Raw genomic sequence first — 12,129 nt, 5'->3', positions numbered from 1 at the left:
CGTTAAGGTGGGGCTTAGGGGGTGCGTTAAGGTGGGGCTCAGACGCTGCACCACGGAAGGGAACTGACAGTGCGAGCAAGCGCGGAGAGCACAGGTTATCGGGAGGCAGAAAGAGGCTGGAGGTGGGCACGGGTGCTGAAGGAGCGCAGACCGTGAGGCAGGACCACTGCGAGGGTTCAGAATCGGACGGCACTGTGCTGTGCCGATGACACGATCGTGGAGGTCCACTGACTGGAGCAGAGGGTGAGTGTGATTGAGAGAGAAGGACTGGGGGCACACGACAGCAGAACCGCAGACAGAGGACCAAGACGGAGAGGAATAGCTTGGGGATGCCTACAGTGGCCAATAATGGCGATTAAATGTACAAATACAGGAATGTTTCTGCATGAGGGGCAACAAATGAATGTCAGCACTGCAAGGTTTTGAAAATGGAATGCTGTGCCGGTTTGAAACTTTTGTGTAACCCAGAAAAGCCATGTACTTTTATCCTCATTCAATATTGTTGGATGGGACTTTTTTTTTCTTTTTCTTGGTAAGTTTATAATGATACAAGTTAAAACACAAACACACATCTTCTTTTCTATTTTATTCTATTCTAGAACAGAATAGAATAGAATAGAATAGAATTCTATTCAGATATTCTGAAGTATCTGTCAGGAAGAAAATACCATAGCATAAGAATTTTTGGCCCTCTGAACTGATTATTTTTTGGCAACTTCAAAAAATAAATAAAAATTTATTGTGAAATATAACATTTCTACAAACAAGCAATAAATTTCAAAATACATTTTGACAAGTAGTTATAGGACAGAGTTTAGAGTTTGGTATGGGTTACAGTTCCACAACTTTTGGTTTTTCTTTCTGGCTACTCCAAGACACTGGAGATTAAAAGAAATATCAATATAATGATTCAGCAGTCAGGCTCATTTGTTAAATCCTATCTCCTCCTTTGATCTTTCTCCCAATCTTTAGGGGTATCTGGGCTAAGAACAGTCTAACTTTTTCATATTGGAAGGGGCTGTGGATAATATGGGGATAGGGGGATGGAACGAGTTGATGTTCTGGAGAGGCTAGGCCCTCTGGGTTTCAGGACTTATCTGGCTTAGGAACCTATCTGAAGGCTGTAGGTGTCTAGAAAATAATCATAGTGCATGGAACCTTTGTAGAATCTCAGATAAAGCCCTAAGTGTTCTTTAGGGTTGGCAGGAATGGTTTGGGTTCGGTTTAACAAACCATGGTAAATAGCAATATCTACCTGAAGCTTGCAAAAGAGTAGCCTTCAGAGCAGACTCTTGACTCTATTTGAACTCTCTCAGTCACTGAAACCTTATTTGGTATACTTCTTTTCCCCCTTTTGGTCAGGAAGGCACTGTCGATCCCATGCTGCCAGTGCCAGGCTCATCCCTGGGAGTCATAGGGTGGAATCTTTTTGAGTGAGTTGTTTCCATGGAGATGTGACCCACCCAATTTTGAGTGGGACCTTATGATTACATGGTTTCCATGGAGATGTTTCTCCACCATTCGAGGTGGAGTTGCTTATTGAAGTCCTTTAAGAGTGAACCATTTTGGAAAAAGCTTCTGAGCTGACAAAGACAAGAGGCCTTTGTAGATGCAGAAAGAAAATGTCCCTGGGGAAGCCATTTGAAGAAGCCAAGAGAGAAAGCCAGCAGACTTAGCTATCTGCCTTCCCAGCTGACAGAAAAACCCAAATGTCATCAGCCCTTTCTTGAATCAAGGTAACATTCCCTGGATGTCTCAGTTTGAACATTTTTATAGCTTTGGAACTGTAAAGTTGCAACTTAATAAATTGCATTTTTAAAAGCAAGCCCATTTATGGTATATTGCGTTCTGGCAGCTTTAACAACCTAAAATAGATTCAGTAGCAGAGAAGTGGGGTGCTGTGATTTGCAAATACCAAATATGTTGTGATGGCTTTTTAAATGGATAAAGGAAGAATGTAGAAATGTTGTGAGGAGTTTGATAGAGGAGGCCTAGAATGCTTTGAAGAGACTGTTGGTAGAAATGTGGACTCTAAAGATACTTCTGATGAGGACTTAGACAGAAATGATCCACATGTTATTGCAAACCAGAAGGAAGGCCACCCTTGTTTTAAAGTGGCAGAGAGTTTAGCCAACTTGTATCCCGATTTTGCATGGACGATAAAATTTAAGAGTGGTGAGCTGTAGTACTTAGCTGAAGAGATTTCCAAATTAAATGTGGAAATTGCAGCCTGGTATTGCCTTGCAGCTTATAGTGAAATGTAACAGGATAGAGATAAGCTGAGAACTGAACTCTTGGATACAAATAAACCAGAAATTCATGGTAAAAAAATTCTGGGCTTCCAGAAATCAAGACCCTAGAATAGTGCTCCACGTGAGGATTTAAGCAAACGTGGAACCAGTCAGCCATTGTGGAAAAAGCCAGGGTTGAAGATGGAGTTATCCAGGAGGGATCTGTGGAAAGTTCTTTTGTCTGATGGGCATGATTCCAGTATATTGCATAGAAAGTCAACAGATTTCTTACGAGAGCTCTTTGAATGGAACTGGTGCAGTCTGAACTAAAAGAGACAGAAAAGGGACAAATTGAAGGAAAAATGACTTCAGAGGCAGAACCATGGAAGCTAAGGTCTGAAGAAAAGAAACCTTGGGCCAGGAGGGCAGACCCACCCAAGCCCTTGCAGAGGGTGAGTTTGCCCCAAAGGCAGAGGGTGGGCCTTCCACCTCCATGTCAATGCCTCAGGCTTAGAGAGGGTGGAGCACATTCCTTGGAGACTGGGGGGAATCTGGCTGCCACCCCACTGTTCTGGACGGGTTGCGCGTGTGCCCTGGAAATGGCAAAGAGCCTGGGTGCTGCCCTGATGCTTGGAGAGGGTGGAGCTGAGAAAAAGGTGGTCTCCCCAGTGTCCCCCAAGGTTGCTTACCCTAGCATTTGGAGAGAGACAGCTTCTGTGTAGGCCCTTGGAGAAAGGGTGGGACTGCCGTTTTCTAAAGCCCAGAGTATAAATGACTCTCAGACTTTGAAATCTAATGGAGTTTGCCCTGCTGACTTTAGGAACTATTTGGGACCTTTGATCCTTGCTTTTCTTCTAATATCTTTCAATGGAGATGGGAATATGTATCCTATGATGGTCCCTTCTTTGTATGTTGTCAGCAGATAATTTATTCTGAGTTTTACAGGTTCAGAGCCAGGGGAGAATTTTGCCTTAGGACAGACCATGTCTGTAGATAACTTTGATGAGCGTCTGTACTGTTTCTGACTTTGTATTGTGTTTATATTATTACTGAAATGGTTTAAGACTTTTTCATATTGTAATGGAATGAATGTATTATGTATATGGAAAGAACATATCTTCCTGGGGACCAGAGGGTGGAATGTGTTGGTTTGAGACTGTTGTGGACCCCAGAAAAGCCATGTCCTTCAATCCTCATTCAATATTCTTGGGTGGGACTTTGATTAAGTTGTTCCTATGAAGATGTGACCCACCCAGTTATGAGTGGGACCTTTTGATTAGGTGGTTTCCGTGGAGCTGTGTCTCCACCTATCTAAGGTGGGGTTGTTTACTGGAGTCCTTTAAGAGGGAACCGTTGTGGAAAAAACTTCAGAGCCCACATGGCCAGAGACCTTTGGAGATGCAGGAAAAAAAGACCTGTGGGAGGAAGCCATTTGAAGCAGGAAAGAAAACTAGCAGATGTCGACATTTGCCTTCCTAGCTGACTGAGAAACTCAGAATGTCACCAGCCCTTTCCTGAGTCAAGCTATCTTTTCCTGGAAGCCTTAGTTTGGACATTTTATGGCCTTAGAACTGTATATCTGTAACTTAATGAATTCTTTTTGTAAAAGCCATTCCATTTCTGGTATATTGCATTCTGGCCCCTTTAGCAAACCAAAAACAGATGGTATACAGGAAAAAATATAATCAATGCAAACTAGGGTCTATAGTTAACAGTAACATTGTAATATGCTTCCATCGGATGTTACAAAGGCAGTATGCCAAAGCTAAATGTCGATAAGTGGGGGATATGGGGGCAGCATATGGGATTCTTTGAGGAAGAAAAGGAAATATCCTCATGTAGATTGTGGTGGTGAAGGCATGGCTATGTGATTATCCTGGGAACCATTGATTTTTTTTGCTTAAGTTGGATTGTATGGTTTGTGAATAAAGCCATTTAAAAATGGTCAGAGAGAGAGAGATTTTGGGCCAGTAGGTCACCTGCTCTCCTACTACATGCCTGGTAATAAACTGTTTCTCTCTTTGAAGCCCCGGTGTCTCAGGAATTGGTTATTGAGTACGTTCGGCAAAAGAATCCATGGCCTTTGTCCAGTAACAATTTGGCGACCCTCTGGGATGCATGCCCAAATCTCTGGAGCCCCAGCAGTACAGGTGAGCCAGGTAACTGAGCCTTTTATGGCCACTGGATTGAATTTAGTCTAGAGACTCAGCCACCAGGGTTCTCTATTCTGCCGGCTCTCCAGAGACTTTTGGCACCTTAAAAAGCTTCAAAGAGAGAAACCGTTTCCAGTTCCATGCCCATGCATCTGACTGGGTGAGTGGGTCATCAGGGTAAAAGTGGATTAGGGAGTAAATAGGAGATTCAAATCTCCTTGCCCTAGGCCCGGGTCATGCTTCCAGAACAATTGTCATTGCTCTGACCTCTACATCTCCTGATTTTGGGTACCAGACTGTACGGGGTTTGAAGCCCTGACCTAATCCAACAATTAACTGGTGTTTAATGAAATTAAGTAGGCCTGTTTAAGTGTTAGCCAGTGTTACCTAGGTATTGGTTAATTGTTAAATTGGTGTGATAAGTGCTTTGTATCTGTTTAATTGTTAATTGATGTGTTTGGTGTGTGTTCTGTGCAGGGTTTGAGACCCTGGCCTAGATTTGTCTGTTGACTATACTCCTGAAAAATGAGGAATCCAATAATTTATTGGTATTTAATGAAGCTAAGTAAGCCTGTTAAATGCTAGCTGGAGTGTTTCCTGGGTATAGTAAGAGTTGATGTTTGTGTTAAGTGTTTAAGGCCTGTTTGTTAGCTCATGTGTTCAGTCTAGTTATTAATTGGTGTGTTCCTGCATTTGTATTAGTCAAATCAGTAACTGGTTAATCAATTTTCCTGGATTTAGGCTTGAGACAAATTAAACAATTGCCATCTATTTTCCAGAACTTGATAGTCAGTAACTGGTTACTGATTATGGAAATTCTTTTAAAGAGGGAATATTGAAAATTGAAAAGATTTTGGTTATGACTCTATAGAAAAAGGTTTTATTTCTATAACAATCTGGCCTCAATATGATTTAAACTGAAAATACTACAATTATAGTTAAAAATATTACAGTTAGAATTGTTCTGCAAAAAAGGTAGAAATGGGATGAGATTATACATTCATTCCTTTGTTTGTCCCTTTCAAAAGGGCCTCTATATTTCTGTTGAACTAATTTCCAATTGCACCTGTATGCATTTTTTTGTTTGTTTGTTTGTTTAAACATGGGCAGGAACCAGGAATCAAACCCAGGACCTCTGGCACGGCAGACAAGAATTCTTACCTGCCGAGCCACTGTGGCCCACCCTATATGTATTTTCAATGTACATTCTCATACCTCCGGATGACAATAGCAAATTTATAAGAAAATTCCTAATAAGCTCTATTTGAACTGCTTAGAAATAATTAGGTATCTGATATAAATGTATAAATTGGTACTTCTGAAGTAAAAGAGTAAGAAGAGAAAAAAAACTCTCTGAAAGGCAGGATTCCAAACCTTAGTCTTATAATTACTATAAACAAACCTGGACATCAGAAAGAAACCACCCCTGGAATTTCCTACAGGCAGCAGAAAACTGCCAAAGGGCTGCCTCTGGAAAAAGCAAAGACCTTTTCCAATGGTCCTGATCACAACTTTTAGTAAAATAAATCTAATAATTGGAAATAGCTAAAGAAGGGCATAGGAACTCTCAAAATTCCCTGACCCTCACCTAAAACTTTCAAGTCCAAACTCAACAAGCCTGACATCTTTCTTTCTGTCCAACCTGTCCTTGCCCTAAGACCCAACCACCTAAAGCAGCTATGGGGGAGAGCAAGGCACTTAAAGATATTGTGAGGGGTGGTTTAGAATTCTTATTTCCCTGGGCCTGGAGAATAGAAATGCTAAGCATAAAACAAATTGCTACAGAATAGACTATGATTAATAATATTTTTTCCAAAATACATTTGCAATGGTAACTAGTAATCAGATTATATATTAATATATAAACAGCCTTGGGATGGGAGTAACTGAATAAAATCTAATTACCAAATTTCAGTGAGCAAAATGAAAGATCTTTGAGAGATATGGAAGAGTTTTCCTGGATTTAGGCTTGAGACAAATTAAACAATTGCCATCTATTTTCCAGAACTTGATAGTCAGTGTACTTTCAAATTGTTTGTAATTTTAAGACATCATGAAAACAAAGATTTCTTTCAGCCGCTGAAAAAAGAAACTTTATGGTAAACTTTGAACAAATGCAATTTTATTCTGCTTGGATATGGTCTCTCTAAATGTATACAAGTTTACCAATAAAATAGGTAAGTATTATAAGTACATTCTCAGTACTCCTCTTAAAATAGACTAACTAGAGAGGTTAAGTTCAGTGTACCAGGTATAATAAAATAAGAATGTGTTAATACTTCTAACGTTTTATTTAAGAAATTAATAAGAAATATAGATGGATTTTTTCAATAATCTTGATTACCTGGATTTCAAATAATCTGGTTTTTGTTACTCTACCATTTGTTAAATGAATATGTATAAGACTTTTGATGTGTAGCGGCTGTGTTAGCATCTATCAGTATATTGCTGTTAGTAAATGCTGTTGTGAATAGAAAAGACAGAAGCCTCAGCTTCAAAGAGTTTATGTTCTAGTTAGAATATACTTGTACCAGGACATACTGTAAAACAGTCATGATGAAGGAATTAAAATGCCAGAAGAGTTTAAGAAGCAGATAAACATTCATCTAAGAAGACCTCATAGCAGAGATGATACTTCTAAGTCCTAAATAAGAGAGTAGCATTTAAATAGAGCTCTGAGCTAGTTTTTTTTTTTTTGAAGTCATAATTTGATTTTGTAAACTAGCATATTCCTGGTGTTATTTAGCAGTTGGGAATGATGTTGAGAAAACTTTGAGTTTTTTCTGGATACAAGTCCCTTAAATATAAAAAAAAAAGCTGGTTACACTTCAAACTTGGGGCTTTTCTGACCTTTGAAGGTAGTGCTGAGTTGGACTGAGAGATTTTGGGCAAACTGTAAAAAAATCATTTGTGTGGTCCGAGTATAAAGTATATAGATGCCTGGCTATGTTCCAAACCCAAGCCTAAATTTTTTCCTTCCTCTATTATGTTGTAGTATCTCTTTCTCCTTCCCCCTTCATGAATATTGTTATTAGAAAGAAGTATGCATGTTCAAAAGCTTTGTGTATCATATATTTAGGACAAAGAAAACTTTTGTGTCAAACCAGCTATTCATACAAAACTAAAGTTTAGTTTTATCCCAGTTATAGTAACATGCATTCATAATATGGACTGTTAGTCTGCTCTTAATGTAAAGTTCCTTTAAAAAGTGTTTCTTAATCATCTGAGTACTCTGTCTACAAAACAGAGATCTCACATCAGAATAATATCCTTGGCCTTCTCCTTCATTTCAGAAGACGTCTTCTCACTTACTGTTAATGGAAAGAACTATTACAAATAATGTGTTCTTTCACCTTGTCTAAGTAGGTGCTGAAATAGTTTAACCTATTGCATAGGAGGTGTTTGGGAAGTATTACAGTGGGTTAAAAGAGATTTTCTATCCTGTTGCTGGTTAAATTTGTATGGGTAAAATATTATTCGTATGTTTAGAGATTGTATAAATTCCAAAAAAATTGACAGTGTTCTCACTGTCCATGTTATATAATGATACTAATCTGTATGAGGTTAATCAATGGTGTAGTGGTGTTTGTCATGGTTTTAGTTATTCTTAAAAGGCTGCAGGTCATAGAAACAGCCAAATTTCCACTTGCACTGCTTTGCTTTAATACTTCTCTAAAAGTATATGTGGTCAGTCACAGGTCAGATTTCCATCTGTAACAAGGAAAAACTTTAAAAGAAAGGCAGGACAAACATATATATATATATATATGTTGTATTTTATTTGTTAAGTAACATAACTCTGGTAAATGTGTAAAAGTGAAATAGAGCAAAACCTCTGCTATGGTTTCTTAATATAAAACAACTGTTTAATGATTTTACTTCTAAAAGCAGCTTCATTTAAAAATGCTTATGAAACTTAAAGCTCAGATTATAAGTATTAACTTCTAGCTTTAAATTCTGAAATGCTTTGCTCTTTATATAAACCTAGTGGTTCCCTGAAACTATCTGTGTGACACCTGAGATTCAGATTTAGTTCTCCAGCTCTGAGAGTCAGCACAAGTCCATTCAGCAACTGTTAAAAAAACAAACAAACCTGGAAAGAGATCAAAGTATGATTAAACACTTTTAACTAATCTGGTTAAAACTAAGGTAAATCAACATACAAGGTAAAGAAAATATTGTCTGTATCTTAAAGCTTGAACTTTTGTGTGAGACAAAAAGAAACTATTTTGTCCAATATTTACATGATCTAATTTAATATGTCTAGTCATTTAAACAACCTAATTCAGCTTTATTTAATATGGAACCTGGAATAAGAACACAATCTTAATGTTCTGTACAAGCTAATGTTGTGCAATGATGCATTTCAGAGTATTTTGGGCAGAAAATGAAAAAGTGTTTGCAAAGTCCCTTGAGGGACTGAGAAAAATAGAGGTATTAAACTTCCCTACCTGGGGAATTCCTGACATTTTCTTGTTGCTTCCTATGAAACGGAGCTCGAAGGATATTAAGGAATGACGAGAAAGAAAGAGAGAGACTGAAAGAAAGAAAGAGACAGATGGGATCGGGGGTCTGAAGCTTAACTTTTACAAACAACAGACAACTTTATTCTGAACCAGATCCTGCTTATATACTGCAGGGTAACAAAAGGCATGCCTGCATTTCCTGAGGAAACAAAGTACTTAACTTTCTTCATACTTAAGGTAACCATTTGGGGGTAAACAAGCATTCTGTTCCTCCAGACTGTTCCAAACAAAGCAGGTAACAATCTCCTCAGTTTCTTGCCTGCCCAGGGATGCCAGCTGCTCCCAACAAATTCTGCAGGTCTTGTTTTAACCCTTTGGCTCCTACATTTTCTTAAGCAAGAGGGGCTCCCAATTTAATAAACCAAGGCTCAGTTTTGAGACTTGCCCTTATGAAACTTATTTCTGTAATAGTAAACTGAACTTACATAGGATTGGTGCCCAAGAGTCATCTCCAGAAAAATCTCTTCTGTTGCTCAAATGTGCCTCTCTAAGCCAAACTCTGAGCTTCTCCCCAATGTGGGACATGATCTCCAGGATTGTAAGCCTGGCTCTGGCAGTGTGAGACACAATTGGCCCTGGCATCATGAGACATAAGTACCGAGGATGAGTCTGGCCCTGGCATCATGGATTAGTTGACCAAAAGGAATAAATAAATTGAGTTTCAATGGCTAAAAGATTTCAAATCAAGTTGAGAGGTCATTCTGGAGGTTACTTTTATGCAAGTTTCAGCCAGATATTGCGAACTGTCACAAGATGGCAAACCCCAACCAATAGTGTTCCTGGAAACCTTGAAAGATAGCCTATGCGCTATAAAATTTTACTTATTAAGTTTGTTTTTCAGAGACTTGAAACCTTCAGATTGTTCCAATGCCAGAGAAGCTCTGAAACCAAGAGATACTGGGCTCTCCAAGAATAACAACTGGTTTCATCAGTTCAACCCCTTGTCTCTTGATAACCCCCCCCCCCCATTTTCAGCCTTGAAGAAGTTAGAGAGTCATCACCAGGTATCCCTCAAGATTGAGAGATAATTATCAAATGAGACGGAGGAATTGTAACCAAGAAATTAGGATTTAAGGGATGATTTTGATTACGAATCATATTCCTTTTTTCTTTTTGGGATGTTGGAGTAGGCAGAGGGAATACCTGAAAGCCCTAAACTACAATTCAGCTGCCCTGATATCTGAAATGATTGTAAAAGCCCTTCTCTTGTGCCTTTATGGCTGTAAGAGCTATTATGCCCTTTATCTGGTCATTTTCTTGTAGGGCAAATGCCCTAATGCTAATGAAGTCAGCCACTGACTAGCCTCAGCCCCAGACATTTGCAAATTGTACCAGCTAGATTCTCCTATTGCAAGATAACTTGTCTCCCTTCCTTCGGGCTCACACCTTTAGTGATGAAGTAATATAGCTTTGCTTCCTTTCCTTTCAGCTTCTATTCTTCTATTGAAATGACCATCACACTCTCTCCTTTTCTCCTTTGAATTTGCTATTCAAATGACTTTATCTCCCCTTGCTAAAATGTTTAAAAACCTTGAACCCCCTAAACTTGGGGGGACAGATTTTGGGCCGCTAGATCATCTGCTGTCCTACTATGCACCTGTGTTAGTTAGATTCAGTTGTCAACTTGGCCAGGTGAGCATACCTAATCTTGTTGCTGCGGACATAAGCCAACGGTATGTGAACCTCATCTGTTGCCAATTACATCTGCAGTCGGCTAGGAGGCGTGTCTGCTGCAATGAGTGATGTTTGACTTAATTGGCTGGTGCTTAAATGAGAGATTCCCAACGTAGCACAGTTTAGCAGCTTGGCATTCCTCATCTCAGCACTTGCAGCTCAGCCCAGGCCCTTGGAGATGGAGGAAGAAATCACCCCGGGTAAAGTTGTTGGAACCCAGGGGCCTGGAGAGAAGACCAGCAGAGACCATCCTGTGCCTTCCACGTAAGAAAGAACCTCAGTGGAAAGTTAGCTGCCTTTCCTCTGAAGAACCAACAAAAATAAATCCCCTTTTATTAAAAGCCAATCCGTCTCTGGTGTGTTGCATTCCAGCAGCTAGCAAACTAGAACAGCACCTAGTAATAAATTCTTTATCTCGTAGAAAAAACAAATGAACAGAGAAAAAAACAAAACAGTGTAGCCAGGCAGGCTTCATTGAAAAGGTGACATTTAAGCCAAGACTTTGAAGAGGTGGAAAGAGAGCCAGGCTAGAATCTAGGGGAGGAGAGGTCCAAGCAAAGGGAGCAGCCAGTGTAAAGGCTCTGAGATAGAAATCCTTCTGATATGATGTGGTAGGGAAAGCAAGGAGGCCCGTGTGTTGGAGTGGAGTCAGCAGTGGCGTGAGTAGGACATGAGAGCAGAGAACAGGACAGTGACGGGTGTAGGGCGTCAGGGAACCAGAATGGGGAGCTGTAAGGACTAAGGGAGGTGGGGACCATTAGAGAGTCCGAGCAGAGGGCCATAATCTGACCTAACAATTGAACAGGATTTTCTGGCTGCTAAGTGGAGAAGACAAGGGATGGTGGCCAGGCACAAGGGGAGAGAATTGTGATTATCGTATGTGATGCAGTGGAGACGGAGAGTGGTGAGGAATTGGGGAGGTGCTGTGGGCTGGGCATGGGGTGTGAGCAAAAGAACAGTCAGAGACAATTCCAGGATTTTGGCCTGTGCACCTGGTGGGGTGGAGTTGCCTTAAATGGGGTGGGGAAGGCTTTGGGAGGAGCAAGTTTGGGGGCCAATCAGAAGTAGTTTGGATTCAGCCCCTTAGAAGAAACAGGTGGGGGTTGAATGTGCGAGCCAGATGTTCGAGGGGGGCTTGGAGGTTACTGTAGAATCATCAGTAAGGAGGTGGTCTTTCAAGCCCAAAAGTGGGAGAGCCTCCCCAATGTGGAAATGACTCCCAGGCATGTAAATCTCCCTGGCAACGTGGGACAGGACTCCCGGGATGAGCTGGGACCCGGAATCATGGGACTGAGAAAGCCTTCTTGACCAAAAAGGGGAAGAGAAAAATGAGACAAAATAAAGTCTCAGTGGCTGAGAGATTTCAGACAGAGGCAAGAGGTTATCCTGGAGGGTATTCTTATGCGTTATATAGATATCCCTTTTTAGTTTATGATGCATCGGAGGGGCACCTGAAACCATTGAACTGTGTTCCAGCAGCTTTGACTTTGAAGACAATTATATAACTATATAGCTTTTACAATTTGGAATTGTGAAACCTTGTGG

Source organism: Tamandua tetradactyla, chromosome 20 (assembly GCF_023851605.1).
Source record: "Tamandua tetradactyla isolate mTamTet1 chromosome 20, mTamTet1.pri, whole genome shotgun sequence".
NCBI lineage: Eukaryota > Metazoa > Chordata > Mammalia > Pilosa > Myrmecophagidae > Tamandua > Tamandua tetradactyla.
Note: the sequence above shows the minus strand (reverse complement) of the source record.